General features: G+C 40.0%; 1 protein-coding gene across 1 annotated transcript in view; it reads right to left on the reverse strand.

Moving 5' to 3' along the window:
* The window catches only part of THRB (thyroid hormone receptor beta), a 335135-nt gene extending 319340 nt beyond the window's left edge, over positions 1–15795 (reverse strand). Inside the window, exon 1 of the mRNA XM_042956862.1 lies at positions 15723–15795. The gene's annotated coding sequence lies outside the window, so the exon portion shown is untranslated. The remainder of the gene's footprint in view (positions 1–15722) is intronic.
* Between the last annotated feature and the right edge of the window lie 239 nt (positions 15796–16034).

Here is a 16034-nt window from a genome sequence, read left to right on the forward strand (position 1 = left end):
CACACACACCTATAATTACCATGAGTTAAGAGAGAGATGGGGAAAGATAGGAACAGTAGTTCACCAAAAAGGAAGCATCAATGATAAATAAATACATGAAAAGACATTCAACTTCATTAGAAATCATGGCAATGTTTTTTGAACTGCAATGAGATATATTTTAGGTGGGAGAAATTTAAAAGCCTGACATTACCAAATGTTGTCAAGGATGTGGAACAATAAGAACTCATACTGTTGAAGGGAGCTTCAATTGGTTCAACCACTTTGAAAAATAATTTTGAATCACCTAGCAAGGTGCATTTATTTTCTGACCCAGCAATTCTATTCATAGGGCAACTCTTACTCACATGAACTGAAAAAAAATGTGCAATAAAATTCATACCAGCATTGTCTGTAACAGCAAATTACCAGAATAAACTCCTAAACAGGAAATAACCTAAAAGTCCATCCACAGAAGTACAAATAAATAAAGTGGTATATTCACACAACATAGTATCATACAGCAGGGGTAAATGAACAAATTCTAGCTTTATATTCTGGATATATGAAAAAGCTAGTTGCAGGAAAGTATGTATATGGCATGCAACTATTTTTATAAAGCCCACAGACAAGGAAAAAAAGGTGTTTTTCAAGCAAAATTTTAAGATACGTATTACTTAGGGAGATATACACACATATAATACCAACATCCCCCCCAAAACCTTACTGATAAATACAAAATTCCTAACAGTGCACCTCAGTGGAGGGAGGCAGGAGATAGGAACAGTTAAAAATGCTACATGTTCAATATTAACCATATTGTAATGTCCTACTTCCTAAGTTGAACATTGATTTAATGAGAGATTTATTTCATCATTAAGTTTCATAGCCTACATATATGTTATAATGCATAAATCTATTGGTAAGTAAAATATATAAAGAAGAAAGAGACCAACCAAGGAAGACAGGCCTTCTTAACTCCACGAATCCTGAGTATGTAGCACTGAAGATGATCAAAATGTAAAGGAATATTTTGCTTCTTTCATTGGACTTGAAGTGGGTTATCAGCCAAGCTACAGCTTGAAATTAGTTTCTTTCTGGAAATGGGCTGGCCTGTCCAACTTTCCATTAATTCTACGTCAAAAGTGTAAGATTACAGAGTTACACTTTCCAGTTTAAGAAGGGGAACATTCAACTGTATACAAGACTGTTGAATATAGCTGCAATACCATAAGCAATCCTTGGGACCATACTTTATGAGAAGGAAATACTAGAGAGTTCTTAGGGGAAGTTAATGTAGACACTGGGATGTCAAAAGTCCATTTCACATGAATGGCTAACTAAATCTGAATCTGAGATACTCAAATGAGAGAAGGGAGAGATTAGGAGAAATACAATAGCTGACTTCAAAAATTAAAAAGAAATGCTGTCAAGTTCAAAAATGTTAGCTTCACTGCATTAGAGTGGCCACCCACTACCAATGGATAGAAATGTATTGAAGCTGATTTAAGCTTTGAAAATTTAAATATCAGCTCACAGCAGCTAGCAGGATGACTAAGTCTGGATGGTGGCCTATTATAGTCCAAGAATCACCTTGAGCTTATAAAGAATGTTACCCTTCAAAAAAAGCTTAGAATCTTTGTTTTTCTTATAATAGATTATATTTTATAATTGAGACCACAGGTTTAGTTTCTTTTGGGGGGGGGTCTTAAAAATATGATGCTAGGTCACATTTACCTTGAGATCAGTTATATCATTTATTTTTTATTTCTTCTAACTCAGTTCCAGAGATAGTGGTAAAGAATGAATGACTGCTCCTCAGTAACTACCTAACCCTATGGAAGTTTCTTCATCTCTCTGTATCTCAGTTTCTTCAGCTGTAGAACAGAACCTCTCTGTGGTGGGCTGAGTAATGGCCCCCCCAAATACGTCCATGTCCCACTTGCGGGAACCTGTAAATGTGTTATCTTATATGACAAAAGGGACTTTGCTAGTGTTATGAAGGATTTCACAATGAAGAGATTAGGTTGGATTATTTGGTGGGCCCAGTATATTGTGTTGTTTTTCTTTCTTATTTGGTGGGCCTAGTATAATTGCACAGGACCTTGTGAGGGGGATGAAGAGGAATCAGAGGTGGAGGAGAGGGTTAGATGCTGAGGGAAGAAGAGATTGCATGACATGTTTTGAAGGTGGAGGAAGAAACTGCAAGCCAAGGAAACAGGCAGCCCCTACAAGCTGGAAGAGGCAAGGTACTGGCTTCTCCCCTTGGAGTCTCCAGAAGGAACTAGACATACAGATCCCTTGACTTTAGTCCCATAGAACTCATCTCTAAATTCTGACTGCAACAAGGGCAGACCTGACCTGACCACAGCAACAGAATACAAATACATCATCTCACAGGGTTTTTGTGAGGATCACAATGAGATAAACCAGTAAAAACTCTTGGCTTCTATTAAAGTTATCATCCACCTAATTTACCCAAAATGAAGGCTCAATCTCATGAGTAACTGTATCAGTGTATCCTGCGTTATTTTCCCTCAAGGACCATTTTGTGCCTTCGTATATATTAACGAGGTGGGGAAAGGATTCTGGATAAGACACAGTTCACAGCCATTAATGGTGAGGGTCTTGACAGGTGCTTGACTTCCCCCGGCCTCGTTCCTCAGTTATAATTAGAGGCTAGATCCTTCAAGCTCTAAAATTCAATGACTATATACTTAAGTAGCCAGTAACTGCTTTCCGAGTCATCCCGCCCCCACCCCCTTTCTGGTTTAACCTGTAGCTAGTGTCTGAATTATCTAGTGCCAACTGCCCCTAGGTTATCTTTGCTTTGGGCACTGATTAACCAGGCAAGCCTAATTCCATGATTAAAATAAAAAGCAAGATGAAAGGAGGTCGAGCCATTCTTAGCTTAAATTTGTGCTTAAAAATTCAATGTTTTACAAAGAATGTTCTTAGCAAAAACTCCTAGCTCGGAGTTCTTATAGATTTCCCCTGGGTCCTTCTGTCATTAATTCAAGACTATCGCTTTCGAGAACAGATTGGCTGGCCATCATCACCAAGTGCTCTGCCCAGGCTCTTATCCTCCTAAGTGGCAGGACGTTTGACACACTTTCCTTGTTGCTAAAGGTGTAGATAACAGTACCCGGGGATCAAACATGACCAAAATAGAACAGACACCAAAGGGCTGTTGAACACAACCTCCCTTTCATATCTCTGCTTTTTCCAACTCACCATGGAGAGAAAGCCTGTGAAAAAGTTTTGTCATCTATAAATTATTCTGCAAATGCAAAGAGTTCCTTTTCTTTTTAACCCTCAATATGGGGTTAGATGTCATGATAGAGACACAGACAACACTCAGCTGACATACAAAGGAGCTTCAACATGAGAAAATCCAGAAAACTTTATAAGGTAGTTCTGAAAGAATAGATCTTTGCCAACTAGAGAAAACGAGGACATTTTGAGGGAGAAAAGATGGTATATGGAAAAGGCAGAAAACCGTCCTCCAAAAATAGTGAGAAGTTAGTGTGTCTGACACGTAGTGGGGAGGGACAGACAGTAGTAGGAGAGGGGGCCAAGGTCTGTCACTGCAGAGCTATGGGTGTCACGTCGTGCATCTGAATTTTATTGTGTAGAGTTCAGCGATCAAAAAGACACCCATTGCCGGGGGGGTGGGGGGCACGTTCAAATTTGCTTTTTAGCAAATGAAAACCAACGCCAACATGTTGGAACAGTCTAGGCCTGAGATAGGGGCTACAGGATAGGGATGGATGGGAGCAGCATTTCATTGAAAATCAACTCGGATGGTAGGGAGAAGTCAATAGTGACCTGGAGGTTTCCAGCTTGGATGATTAGGTGCCTGGTGCCACTGGAAGCAAAGAGGGAGGAAGAGAGAACAAAGTTTGGAACTACAAAAAGTAAAGTTAAGACACTGGGTAGATGGAAGATGAAGAGACAATCAGAATGCTAGAAAACCTTTAATGCCACTTAGGCAAAGTGAGGCAAAGGATTCAGGAGACGTGTGGGCAGAGGGACAGAGGAGGAGATAAATAGAAAGGTCGAAGGAAGCGAATGTAGAGAAATGAGCAGGGTGCTAGTCAGCTGTGCCTAGAGCCGGGATGAGGTCCAGGAGACAAAGGACAGAAATAGGTAGCACCGAGCCACAGCAAAACCCCAAGACACATGAGCATGCCTCTATGAAGACGAACATTTCTTCTCTCCATAACGTGATAACTCTAAACGTTCAGCATACGCCTTGCACAAGAGAAGAGCTTGGTGTGTTTGCAACAAGGAGCCAAGGGGAACGAGACCTTCCCATACTCTGAGGCCGGAATGCAGGGCCCAGCCCTAGCCACAACCACTCAAGAACTTAAAACAAATCAGTCCCCAAAGTATTGAAAGGGCAAGAGAGGAAACAATGAGGGATGTGGGCCCAGAAACAGAAGCGATGCCCACAGCAATGTACGTATACAAGCATGCTTTGCTGGACTCCTCCTCCTCAGCCCCTCCACGCTGTTTAGGAAGGATAGATGATTATGCCCCAGTATGATTAATTCTCTTTCACAGAAGTCGGAATTAATTGCAGCTTAAGTGACTAGAGAAATCAAAGAACTACATGAGGGTACACATAATAAGCCTTAAATGTGCCCTTAAAAGCAGTGGGGGGACAAAGCCAGGACTAGAACAGAATTAAAAATGACACTTATGTACTGAGAAGGGGGTTAGACAGACCCCAGGGTGAGTCAGACAACAATAGGATCCCATTTTGAGGGAAAAGAAGAGAAAGGGCTACTATCGGAATAACAATGTTGGCGTATATCCGGGGGTAAGTACGGGAAGCGCGCCTTCCCCACAATAAGGAATATGCGAAGGAGATCAGAAGAGCTACTGCTTTTCTAAGAAAACACAAGAATAGAAGAATAATCACAGGAGACTGAGTCACAGAAAGGACAGCCTGACACTGTCAGCGGTGTAGAGACTATAGAAGCACCCCTGGAGATTCTCTGGGCCTCAGGGACAGGTTGGCAGGATCATGCCGTGTATAAACACACAGCAGTCAAGAGGGCAAGCTTTGATCTGCGACTTGACTTCTACACGGCGCCGTCCTGCCGACCTGTCCTGAGGCCCAGACAAAGAATCTGGAGTGGCTCTTCTATAGTTTCTACATACCTACTATGTATACATCTGTATATAGATATAGACAGAGATATGGATATATTTTTTGACATATATATGTATATACATCTATATGTATACATATATGCACATGCATGTATGTGTACGCACGTGTGTGTGTGTGTATTTATTTATTCATTTATTTCGGAAGGTTCACTCTGGGCCTGGCTGTCAAAAGTAATACCAATTCAGGTTGTCAGAAAACCCCTGTACGTCTCGGCATTCTGGCACTGCCTGTGAGCACTGATTCTGAGGTTGCAACACTATGCCTGGAGCACTGGCATCTCTAGGACAGGTGGCCTGGAAGATCACCTGTATCGAACTATTTCTATCCAGCTTCTCCAAGCTTCTCTAAGCACTGGAAGTATATTAATAATAATGTAGACCTGCTGTCGCTATGATAAAAAAAATCAGCCGATCGTTTCCTACAGAGAGATACATGTGGAAGCATTTCCAGCTCAGCGATCTGGCTGATGTATAAGATCCATTGGAAAACAGGCATTCTTAAGTCTCATTGAAAAGTATTGATTCTGGGGCACCTGGGTGGCTCAGTCGGTTGAGTGTCTGACTTCGGCTCAGGTCATGATCTCACGGTCTGTGAGTCTGAGCCCCACGTCGGGCTCTGTGCTGACAGCTTGGATCCTGGAGCCTGCTTTGGAGGCTGTGTCTCCCTCGCTCTCTGCCCCTCCCCTGCTCATGCTCTGTCTCTCTCTCTCAAAAATAAACATTAAGATAATTTTTTAAAAAAGAAAAAAAAAGAGAAGTATTGATTCTAAAAAGATTATTTTGCCTCTGCATCATATATATATATATATATATATATATATATATATATATATGGACTAGTCTCTTTTCTCACTTAAGCATAAAAAGGGGTAACAGATTTTTGTTACTTCCTGTTTTTATGCAAAGGTCCTGCTGTTTACAAACCCCAAGCCAGAAAGGAAATCCAAGGAAGAAGATGAACAAATGTTTGGGCCCAAAGAACAAATGTTCCCAAAGAACAATGAGTTCACCTATACAACTGTGTCCCTCCCTGGTGACATGGACCGTCTCCACCTTAAATAGTTTTTATGTGTGTTTGTACCTCAGCACCTCAGTTCTCCTACTATTTTGTAAGCTCTTAAGGAGAGCTTTCTTTTTTCTTTTCTTCTCTTTTGTTTTCTTTTCTTCTCTTTTCTTTTCGTGTTTACTTATTTATTTTGAGAGAGAGCACACAAGCACAGAAAGAGGTGCACAGAGAGGGGGAGAGAGAGAGAGAATCCCAAGCAGGCTCTGTGCTGACAGAGCAGAGCCTGACATGGGGCCCAAACTCATGAACTGCAAGATCATGACCTGAGCTGAAATCAAGAGTCGGATGCTTTAATTGACTGAGCCACCCAGGCACGCCAATAAGCAGTAGTGCATTTTAAAATAGTATCTGAATAATATCTCATGTCTATCAACGGCTATATACTTTCATAGGATGCCCTGTCTCACTTGGTCTTCATGAGCCTGTCAGGTAGGGCAAGCCCATTCCACTCATTTCATACACGAGGAAATTGAGATTAAAAAGGTTAAGTGACTTGAAGGTTACATAGCTGTCCAGCGGAAATCCAGAGCCACGAATTGAGCACGTCAATCTAGACCCCAAACCAAGCCTCTTTTCCCCACACCAAGTTCTTCCTCCTCTTCTCCCACAAGCCACCTCACATGGCTGGTGATCGCCAGGTGCTCATTCCCAGCAGGATGTTTGGAAAGAAGCGCAAAGGAGCAGAAACATAAGGCAGCTAAAAGGGGAAAAGGACATGGACATCAACTGGTCTTCACGTTTGTCTAATCTGACAAGTGCTGGAACACTGATGCCCCACAGGGAAAGCCTCCGGTCTTTTCATCTCCAAGAGAGGGTCAGGTGGCATCGCCATTGTCAGAGAAGAAACAAAGGAAGTTGTGTGCATGAAGTGTGTGTGTGTGTGTGTGTACACGCGCACGTTGTGTACTTTGAGGGATGAAGTGGTATTGTGAGAACCATAGAATCATTGATGCCCGGGGGGATGGCCTCTCAGAGGGCATCTCTTCCAGTGTTGCTGGAGAGGTCCTCAGACATGCCAGAAAGCGTGAGCCTGCTGGGCGTGCTTCTGGCAAAATGACCTTCTCTTCACCTAGTCCCATAATATAAACACAGAGGATGATATCTTGGCCCAGTTATGAGCACTGAGTAAGAGGGTAGATGAAAAGACAGAACCTCCTATAAGCAGAGGGGCAAGAAGTTATAAATGCCCAAAGAAAGGCAAAGGTAGGGGCACCTGAGTGGCTCGGGTCATGATCTCATGGTTCATAAGTTCAAGCTCTGTGTTGGGTGAGCTCAAGTCTTGTTTCTACCTCTTTCCCTCTCTCTCTCCCCTTACCCCCACGTGTGCTCTCTCTCAATAAATAAATAAATGTATTTTTTTTTTAAAGGCAAAGGTAGTGTCTCAGATAAGGAACCTTAGAAGCAAACCTTGAGATGACAATTCCTGCACAAGTCAGGGCTCTTAGTGGAAATGTATGAGGGAGCACAGGAGGCATGAGAGGGTAGAGGGGAAGACAACGGAGATGTGATGCCAGGAAAAGTCTAGCCTGATCCCACCAGGAGTGTAGATTGCTCCTCAGAGGTTGTCCTGCACAGAGACAGGGGGACTAAGCCCCCATATCTCTGCATCAGCCGGTGATTGGCCATCCCCCAGGGATGGGTGCTCTAACCCCCCAGGCGTCTTTGGATAAGGCAGACAGCATCAATCAAGGGCAATTTTAAAGGGGAGGGTGCAGATGTGAGAGGCTGGCGGCCAACAGCCACAGCAGCTGGAGCATGGGTGCGCTCGCCAGTGAAGGGGATCTGGGTGGGACAAGACCAGCATCTGCTACAGCCAGTTTCTCACACCTAGAGGAATCTGCATTCCACACAGGTGGCCTAATTAAGGGGTGGATACTGACTCTTGGGGAACTTTGGGCAACGTGGGGGACCCGATCCTCTGCCTGGAATTATGCTGTGTTACCGCCTACTGTATGAAACCACACACATAAGTTTCTATAGTCTTTACCTTTAATGACATTTTCTTGCCTCCATATGTTTTGGTCTCTTTTGGTCCATCATTGTCTCACTGTGACATTGTATTCAAAAGACCTCTTCGCAAATCTGCTAGCCTTTATTCGTACAGCTCCGGGACAATGAGCCCAACAGCTCCCAAAGGCCACTAAGTCTATTTTGTTAAGTACATGTCAGTAATTACTTCTTTAATAAAATAAAAAATCTATTTCCCCATAATTTCCATTCACCAAGGTTATAGAAAGGAAGTCTAATCCTTCGATGCCTTTTCTTTCACGGACAAAATATCCACAACTCAGATTATTCCACAATATTGTACTCACATACTAAAATCTGCTCACTCATCTGGTCCCTGCCCAGCGGAGAAATTCCAGTTTGTCTATGACTCCATTAAAAGAGGTACCCAAAACTACCCCACCCTCTAGGGGTGACTCACGTGGAGCAGAGGAGGACTATTCTTCTTGTTCTAGACACAGCAGTTCAATTAATAGAATCTAAAATTAACTTGATGATTCAAATAAGCTCAGCTTCAAGCCTTGATATACCACTGATTTATATTCACTTGTAAACATCTAATCTAAATATTTTTGCATATGTTGTCTGTCTTACCTACCCTATCCTTAGATTCTAGATTGATTTTCCCCCCTTAACTGTAGGGCTTTTTACACCTTAATGCCTTAAAGTTCATCTTGCTAGAGTTGGCCTGTCAAACCCACCTGAAATGGTCCTTTTGGATGCTAATTCTGTTACTCAAAGCATTTTCCATGCTTCCAGGCTTCATGTCAACCACAACTTTGATAAATATGCAATCTATATCCTCACCAACATTATTGATAAAAAACTAGTATCTTGAGAGGGCCAAGGGTGAATCCTCATAGCTTACCACCCTGTAGTTCTCACGCAGCTTAATTCATGCTCGTTCCAAGACCCCTAGTCTAAATTTGACAATGAATTCACTCTTTCAGATACGTATTTGGATATAGTGAGTTTTGAAGAATGCAAAATAACTAATTCATAACATATTTGCACTCACATTCATTTAACAGAATATAAAAACAGAATATGATGCTGGAAATAGATTTATGGATAAAAGTAATCCGAAGAGACAAAGACCATATCAAGAGTACGATTTCAGAATTTAAAAAATCATGTTCTCCCACACAGAACAGGATGACAATTTCGGGGAGGCCAGAGGGATGGTAACTTAGCCCTGGATGGGGACACATGGACATGGTGGCACCAAAGGAAATGGGTGATGAGTGGAAGGCAATAACTGACTAATTGCATTGCTTTGCTATAGCCGCACAGCAAATTACCACACACTTGACACCTTAAAACAACAATATTTATCATCTGACAGTTTCCATGGGTCAGTCCCATGGCTTAGGTCAGCTTGGCCCTTTGCTCAGGATCTCATCAGGCTGAAATCAAGGTGTTGCTGGCACTACAAAGTCATCTGAAGCTCAAGGTTCCCTTCCAAGCTCCCTGGTTGTTGGGAGAATTCAGCTCCCTGGATTGCAGGACCAAGGGCCACCTTTTCCTGATGGCCGCCAGCTGGGGGCTGCTCTCAGTCCCTAAAGGCACCTGCCATCCTCTGCCATGTGGCCCTCTCCACAATACCACAGTTTGCTTCTTCGAGGCCAGCAGAAGACTCTCTGCTAAGATAGAGTCTTATGTGGTCAAAAGAGTGACAGTCCCATCATATTCACAGGTCCTGTCCCCAGCAAAGAGCAGGGATCGAAGAGGGCATGCACAGCAGGAGGTGGGCCCTCTGGGGGGGCATCTGAGACTTCTGCCTGCCACAATGGTTAACACCGTGAGGCCTGGTGAAGAATGGTGGGAGGATATGGGTCTGGAGAGGCCTTCTCTGTGCCTGCTATGAAGTTTGAACTTTACCCCAAAAGCAATGGAGGCACAGTGAGGAAGGCCTCTCCCTTTGGGGAGGTACAGGAAGATGTTGCAAGCAGCAAAGGTTAAGAAAGTATTCTAGGAGGCACAGCACTCCAAGAGAAGATCATGGAATCAATGAAGGCAATAAATGTGAAGCACAGCACGATACACACACACACACAGTGGAATCGCCTGTTTGTAATTTAGCGCCTCACTTGCCTACGTGACATGACTGTCAGAGAGCACATCTACCCTTTGTCCCTGCTGCTGCTACGATTAGGTGCGCCCTTCACATACTGGGCAGAAAAAAACATGCATATTTTCCATCATTACAGAACCCTCTCCAAACAAACAGCCGGTCTAATTAAGATACCCTTGCCACCCCTCCCCAAATAATAATACTTAAGCCATTCCTGAAAATCGCTGGCTTCCTCAAGAAAACACCTTTATCTCTGACTTTTGGAATACAGCTATCAGCAGATATGTGAGGACCCACACAGATGGGAGAAGCATGTGAGGAACCCCTGCGTTTCTACCAATGTGGATTTTGAACAGATTAACTGTAACTTCACAGTCTGGTTTGTTTTTTTTTTTCTTCGAATACCTGGAGTATCTTTTAATGAGAGTGTCTGGTTCTTCTAAAGGCTGGACACCCTTAAAAACATCACAAATAAGAATACTTTAATGTTAGGGGCACCTGGGTGGCTCAGTCGGTTAGGCATCCCACTCTTGATTTTGGTTCAGGTCATGATCTCACAGTCAGCGAGTTCGAGCCCCGCACTGGGCTCTGTGCTTGACAGCGTGCAGCCTGCTTGGGATTGTCTCTCCCATTCTCTCTGCCCTTCCCCACTTGCACTCTATCTTTTCTCTCAAGAAAAATAAAAAGAAACTTAAAGCAAAAGAATACTTTAATGTTCCACTTGTCTTAGAATTTTCCACTTACAACGGTATCTATAAACCGTAACGTTGAGAACAGCAGCGGTGTTGATTATCAAATATAAAATTGAAGGTAGCTAAAAGCTACTTCCTACATGCCAGACACTGTTTTCAGAGCTTCATATCCTCACATGCTGATGACAAAACTATAACATACAACATCTGAGGAACTTGCTGGAGATTACATGGGTTGTCAGTGCCAGAGCTGGGATGTGAACCCAGGCAGACTGGTCCCTAATAGCTCACAGCCTTGGAACGACACCAGCTCCTTTCTTAAGGGTGACCTTTGAGGCGCCCAAATGATCTCTGACTACCAATGACTACTTTCGAGGTGGCAGAGTTAACAGTATATAAAAACTAGGGTCTAATGACTACCATATCATGTTACAGAAGTGAGAGGCACTAAGACAGTAGGATAAATAAACCCAAGAGGTAGTTCTTTAAAATAAGTCAGATAAACCTCAGAATTATACAGTAAGCCAGGAAAAAGAGAGAGAAGCACAGATATAAAAAATCTTAGAAATTGTAAGAGAATACTGTGTTCAATCCCATGCTTATTATTTTAAAAATACTAACACAAGGACAATGTTTACGTACAATGTGAATTACCAAGATCAACACAAGCAGAAACAGACACGTTGAATAGAACAAATAAGGAGAGAAACAGACACCAACAAACAGAAAAAAAATCTTAAAAAGTTATAAAAGCATTATCTCGTTCAAAAAATAATCCAGGCATAGAAAACTCCACAGGAAACTTCTTTAAAATTCTCAAGAGAAATAGAATTCCCATTACATTTTTTTTTCTGTTCACAGCACAGAAAAAAATAAAAACTTCCCAATCACATTATGAAGTTAAGCATCATTTTGATGTAAAAACTAACAAGACAACATAAAAATTCAACGTAAGACCAGCTCATGCAAATTGATGCAATAAACAACAAATATTGAATACAGCAATGAGTTATGAAAACATTTCATCGTGACCAACTAGGCTTTACTCCAAGAACAAAAAGATGATTAAATATTAGGAAATTTGTGATTATAGTATATCATTTTAATAGATCAAAGGCAAAAATTACACAATATTTTTTTTAATATGATACTCTATATCAAGTCTGGTGAAATGCAAACAATTCTCATTGGATACTCACAATATCCTTACAAGATATTTATATTATTATCCTCATATTACAGGATAAAAAACTGTAATTGGAAGAAGACAAATCACTTACTCTAAGAGTAATATACTTCTAAGTTATATACTTCTAAGAGGAAGATATGTAATTTGAGCTCATGTCTGTCTGGCCATAAATCCTATATTCTGGCTTCTGTGTTATGTTTTCATATAAAGGATAACCTACCAAAAATAAATCTTAAGGCATTTTACAACATTTCAAAACCCCTTTTGATTAAAAAAATACTTGCAGCTTATTAGGAATGCAATAAAATCACTTAACATGGTTGGAAAAACCCATCAGAAAGAAAATCAGAAACAAGATAAGAATAAATACAATTAAGTATATTTAACACTGCTGTGGAAATTCTAGTTTATACCATAAGATGTAATTCTGAAATATGAAGTATGCTCTTTAGAAAGGTAACAGAATCATTATTTGGTATAACATGATTGTTTACTAGGGAAACTAAAAAGAACTAGGTAAAAAATAATAAATAGAATAAAAAACAAAATATAAAAACTGATCTTTCATATAACAGTAATTACCAATTAGAAAACAATACCTAACATCCCAAATATAGCTAAATAAAAAGTATATAATGCTCAAGAATAACCTTCAAAAATATGCAGGACTTATATGAAGAAATAATTTTTTTATCACGTCAAATAAGACTTGAAAAAACCGAGGCATATTGTGAAATGATTGAAAATTGTAAAGATACAAAATCCTTCAAAATAATTCATAGTTTGTATATAATTCTATGCAGAATACACCAGGATTTTTATAATCAAAAATTAATTCCAACATTTGCCTTGAAGAATGCTCAGATGATAATTGCTAAGGCACATTTAAAACAAAATAATGAAGGGGTTAGGGTTTGCCATATCAGAAATGGATATGTGTTATAGAAAATATAATATGATTCCCCTATAATAATCAACAGATTGTAAAAAAATAAAATAAAAAGAATGGAGGGCCCAGATACAGAAATGTATTTGCCAATTTAATCAGAGATAGATTTAATCACAACTCAATGGAGAAAGAAGGGATTATTCAGTAAATGGTGTTGGAATAACTACTTGAATAGTTAAAAATTATATTTCTACCTCATATAATATGTCAAACTAAATTATGGATGAATTACATATTAAGGTAAAAAATAAAGTCATAAAGGATTATGAAAAATCTAGGTGGTTATTTATTACATATTGGGCCAAACAAAGAATTTCCAACCATACGTCAGAAAGCAGTAGCATATTTGGCTGCAGTAATTAAACATGAAAAAAGTCATGTATTAGTACAATACTTCAAATTAAAAGGCAAACACCCAACTAGGAAAATAATTTCCAGAGATAGGACATATAAAGAGTTTAACACAGTGCATAAGCAAAATATTAACACCTCATTGATAAATGGGCAAGGAATATAGATGAACACGTTATATAAGAATTACTATAAATGTCCAATAAGTGCTGAAAAAATTTTTTAATGACTGATGCTTAATTCTACCAAGTGTGAGGAGAGACAGAAACTGAGACTGATATACTGCCAGTATAAGTGTAAATTAATACCTTTGGCCACATCTGAGAAGAACTATAAACATGTTCACATCCTTTGATTGCATCTACTATTATGTAGAAGCAAGAAAGAAAATGGCAAAAGATGAAATGCAAGGCTACATCATTTTTTCCAAGAGAAAGCATGAACATTCAGCTATAGTTGTACATCCAAAAAGTCCAACATTATACAGTCATTAAATAATCATGTTTTGAAGAATATTTAATGCCACTGAGAAAATGCTCCCTGTCAAGTGAACACAGGTAAGATATAAAACTATACCTAGACTATGGTCCTGATTCTGTAACATAATAATATATACAGAGAAAACAAATTGGGTAAGAATATGGCAAAATGTTGCAGTGGCTATCTCTGAATATTAGAGTAGTTAATCTTTATTTTCTAAAGTAAACATCAGAATGAAATTTATTTTGTAAAGAATGAGAACAAAACAATGATTGAGAAGAAAAACAAGAAGCTGGACCCATTGGACATAACCTCCTAAGGAAATAAAGAAGTCTGCCTTTTGTATCCCTCTCATTTTACGGCACAATCTCAGAGGGAAATGGTGGAGTGGATATCTCATAAACCACCTTAGATTTTAAAAGGAATCATCCTAGAAGCCATCTCTCCATCAGCTCGGGCTAATTCTTTCTTTACTCTTTCGACTCTGGCCTTTTCCCATTTAACTCTGCCAACCTCCACTTTCTTCCCACTCAAAGTCTGGCCACAATAAAACAATCCCAACATAGGAAGCAGGTCTGGGGGGAAAGTCAGCATCCTGAGTGATTATTGAGGGGAGGATGTGTGTTTCTGCAGAAATGCATTTTGCCTCTGCTAAATTATCATTTCACAACACTCTCCACCACGGAAAGACTTTTCTCAAAAAAAAAAACCCCTATACTCTTGAAAACTCCTGCAAAGCCTACTGCAATGATGGTATCAGAAGTCCATTTATTCTTTATCAGCATAATTCAGGGCGTTTACTAAAACTCTTTCATCCAATCTCTCAGTGATATTCAGCAGATATTTACTGGGTATTCTCTGGGGTTAGAGGAAATATTGTGGGTGTGGGAGGCTGAATAATGGTCCCCAGAAATGTCCACATCCTCATCCTGGAACCTGGGAATTTGTTACATTACATGACTAAAGGAACTTTACAGATGTGATTAAGGTAAAGATCTTGAGATGGAGACCTTGTCCTGCAAAATCTGGATGGGCCCAATATAGTCACAGGGGTCCTTATAAGGGAAAGAGGCGGGAGAGTCAAGAGAAGGAGATGAAAAAAGACAGAAGCAGAGGTCAGAGTGATTGCAGAACCATCAGTCAATGAATTTGAGCACCTGAAAGAAAAAGCAAGCAAACAGATTCTCCTCTATAGTCTTCCAGAAGGAATGAAACCTGGCTGACCTATTTTGAACTTCTTATTATTCACTTAAATCTGGAGCCTCTCTTTGTGTGGTCTTACAGAAAATTTATCACCATTAAAGCGTTTCTTGTTTTTGCCAGAATTTCCCAGTGTGTTACAATGAAGCAAATCCTGTGAGCTGTCCCACAATTCTAAACAGTCCTCTAATCAAATGTACTGTAATACCCTCTTGGAAATCCACAATGTACTTTTGCATATTAAAGACTAAGTAGACTTTTTCACCTTGTTTAATCTGGAATTTTCCAAACTTTGACCGTAGAGTTTTAAACCTCTATTTACATCAACATCATTAACAACAACAAATATTTATTGCTTTGTATAGCTGCCATGTGCCAGGCCCTGGTCTGGACCCAGGAACACAGAGAATGAGCCCATTCTTTAAACTACTTCATGGAGTTTAAACACGTTTAAACAAATTGATAGACTCTGCCAAACCCTATATACTTGAAACACACTGTTTGAAGTTTTTAGTTATCTTTATAGATATGGTTTTTTATTTTTTTAATCTTACCCAACAGGAAGTTAAATTCCTAGAAAGCAGGTATATTTCTTTACAAGCCCATCTTCTGTAGCTCTTCCCTCAGGGAGCTAATATTCCAGTCAGTGAGATTTGCCTACATTCAAAAGAAAAAGGATATTTTGGGGAGAAAGATAGGGGATTTTTGTTATCTAATCTGACAAATAGATTAACATTGAAAGATTAAACGGATTGTCCCAGACTGTTTTACTGAAGCGTCCCTTGACTATATGTCAGAATTTCCTGAACAGTATGAATTTTTAAAGCCATGAAGGAGCAGTCACACTTGGGGTAACCCAGAGTTCA

The sequence above is a fragment of the Panthera tigris genome, chromosome C2 (assembly GCF_018350195.1).
Source record: "Panthera tigris isolate Pti1 chromosome C2, P.tigris_Pti1_mat1.1, whole genome shotgun sequence".
Classification (NCBI taxonomy): Eukaryota; Metazoa; Chordata; class Mammalia; order Carnivora; family Felidae; genus Panthera; species Panthera tigris.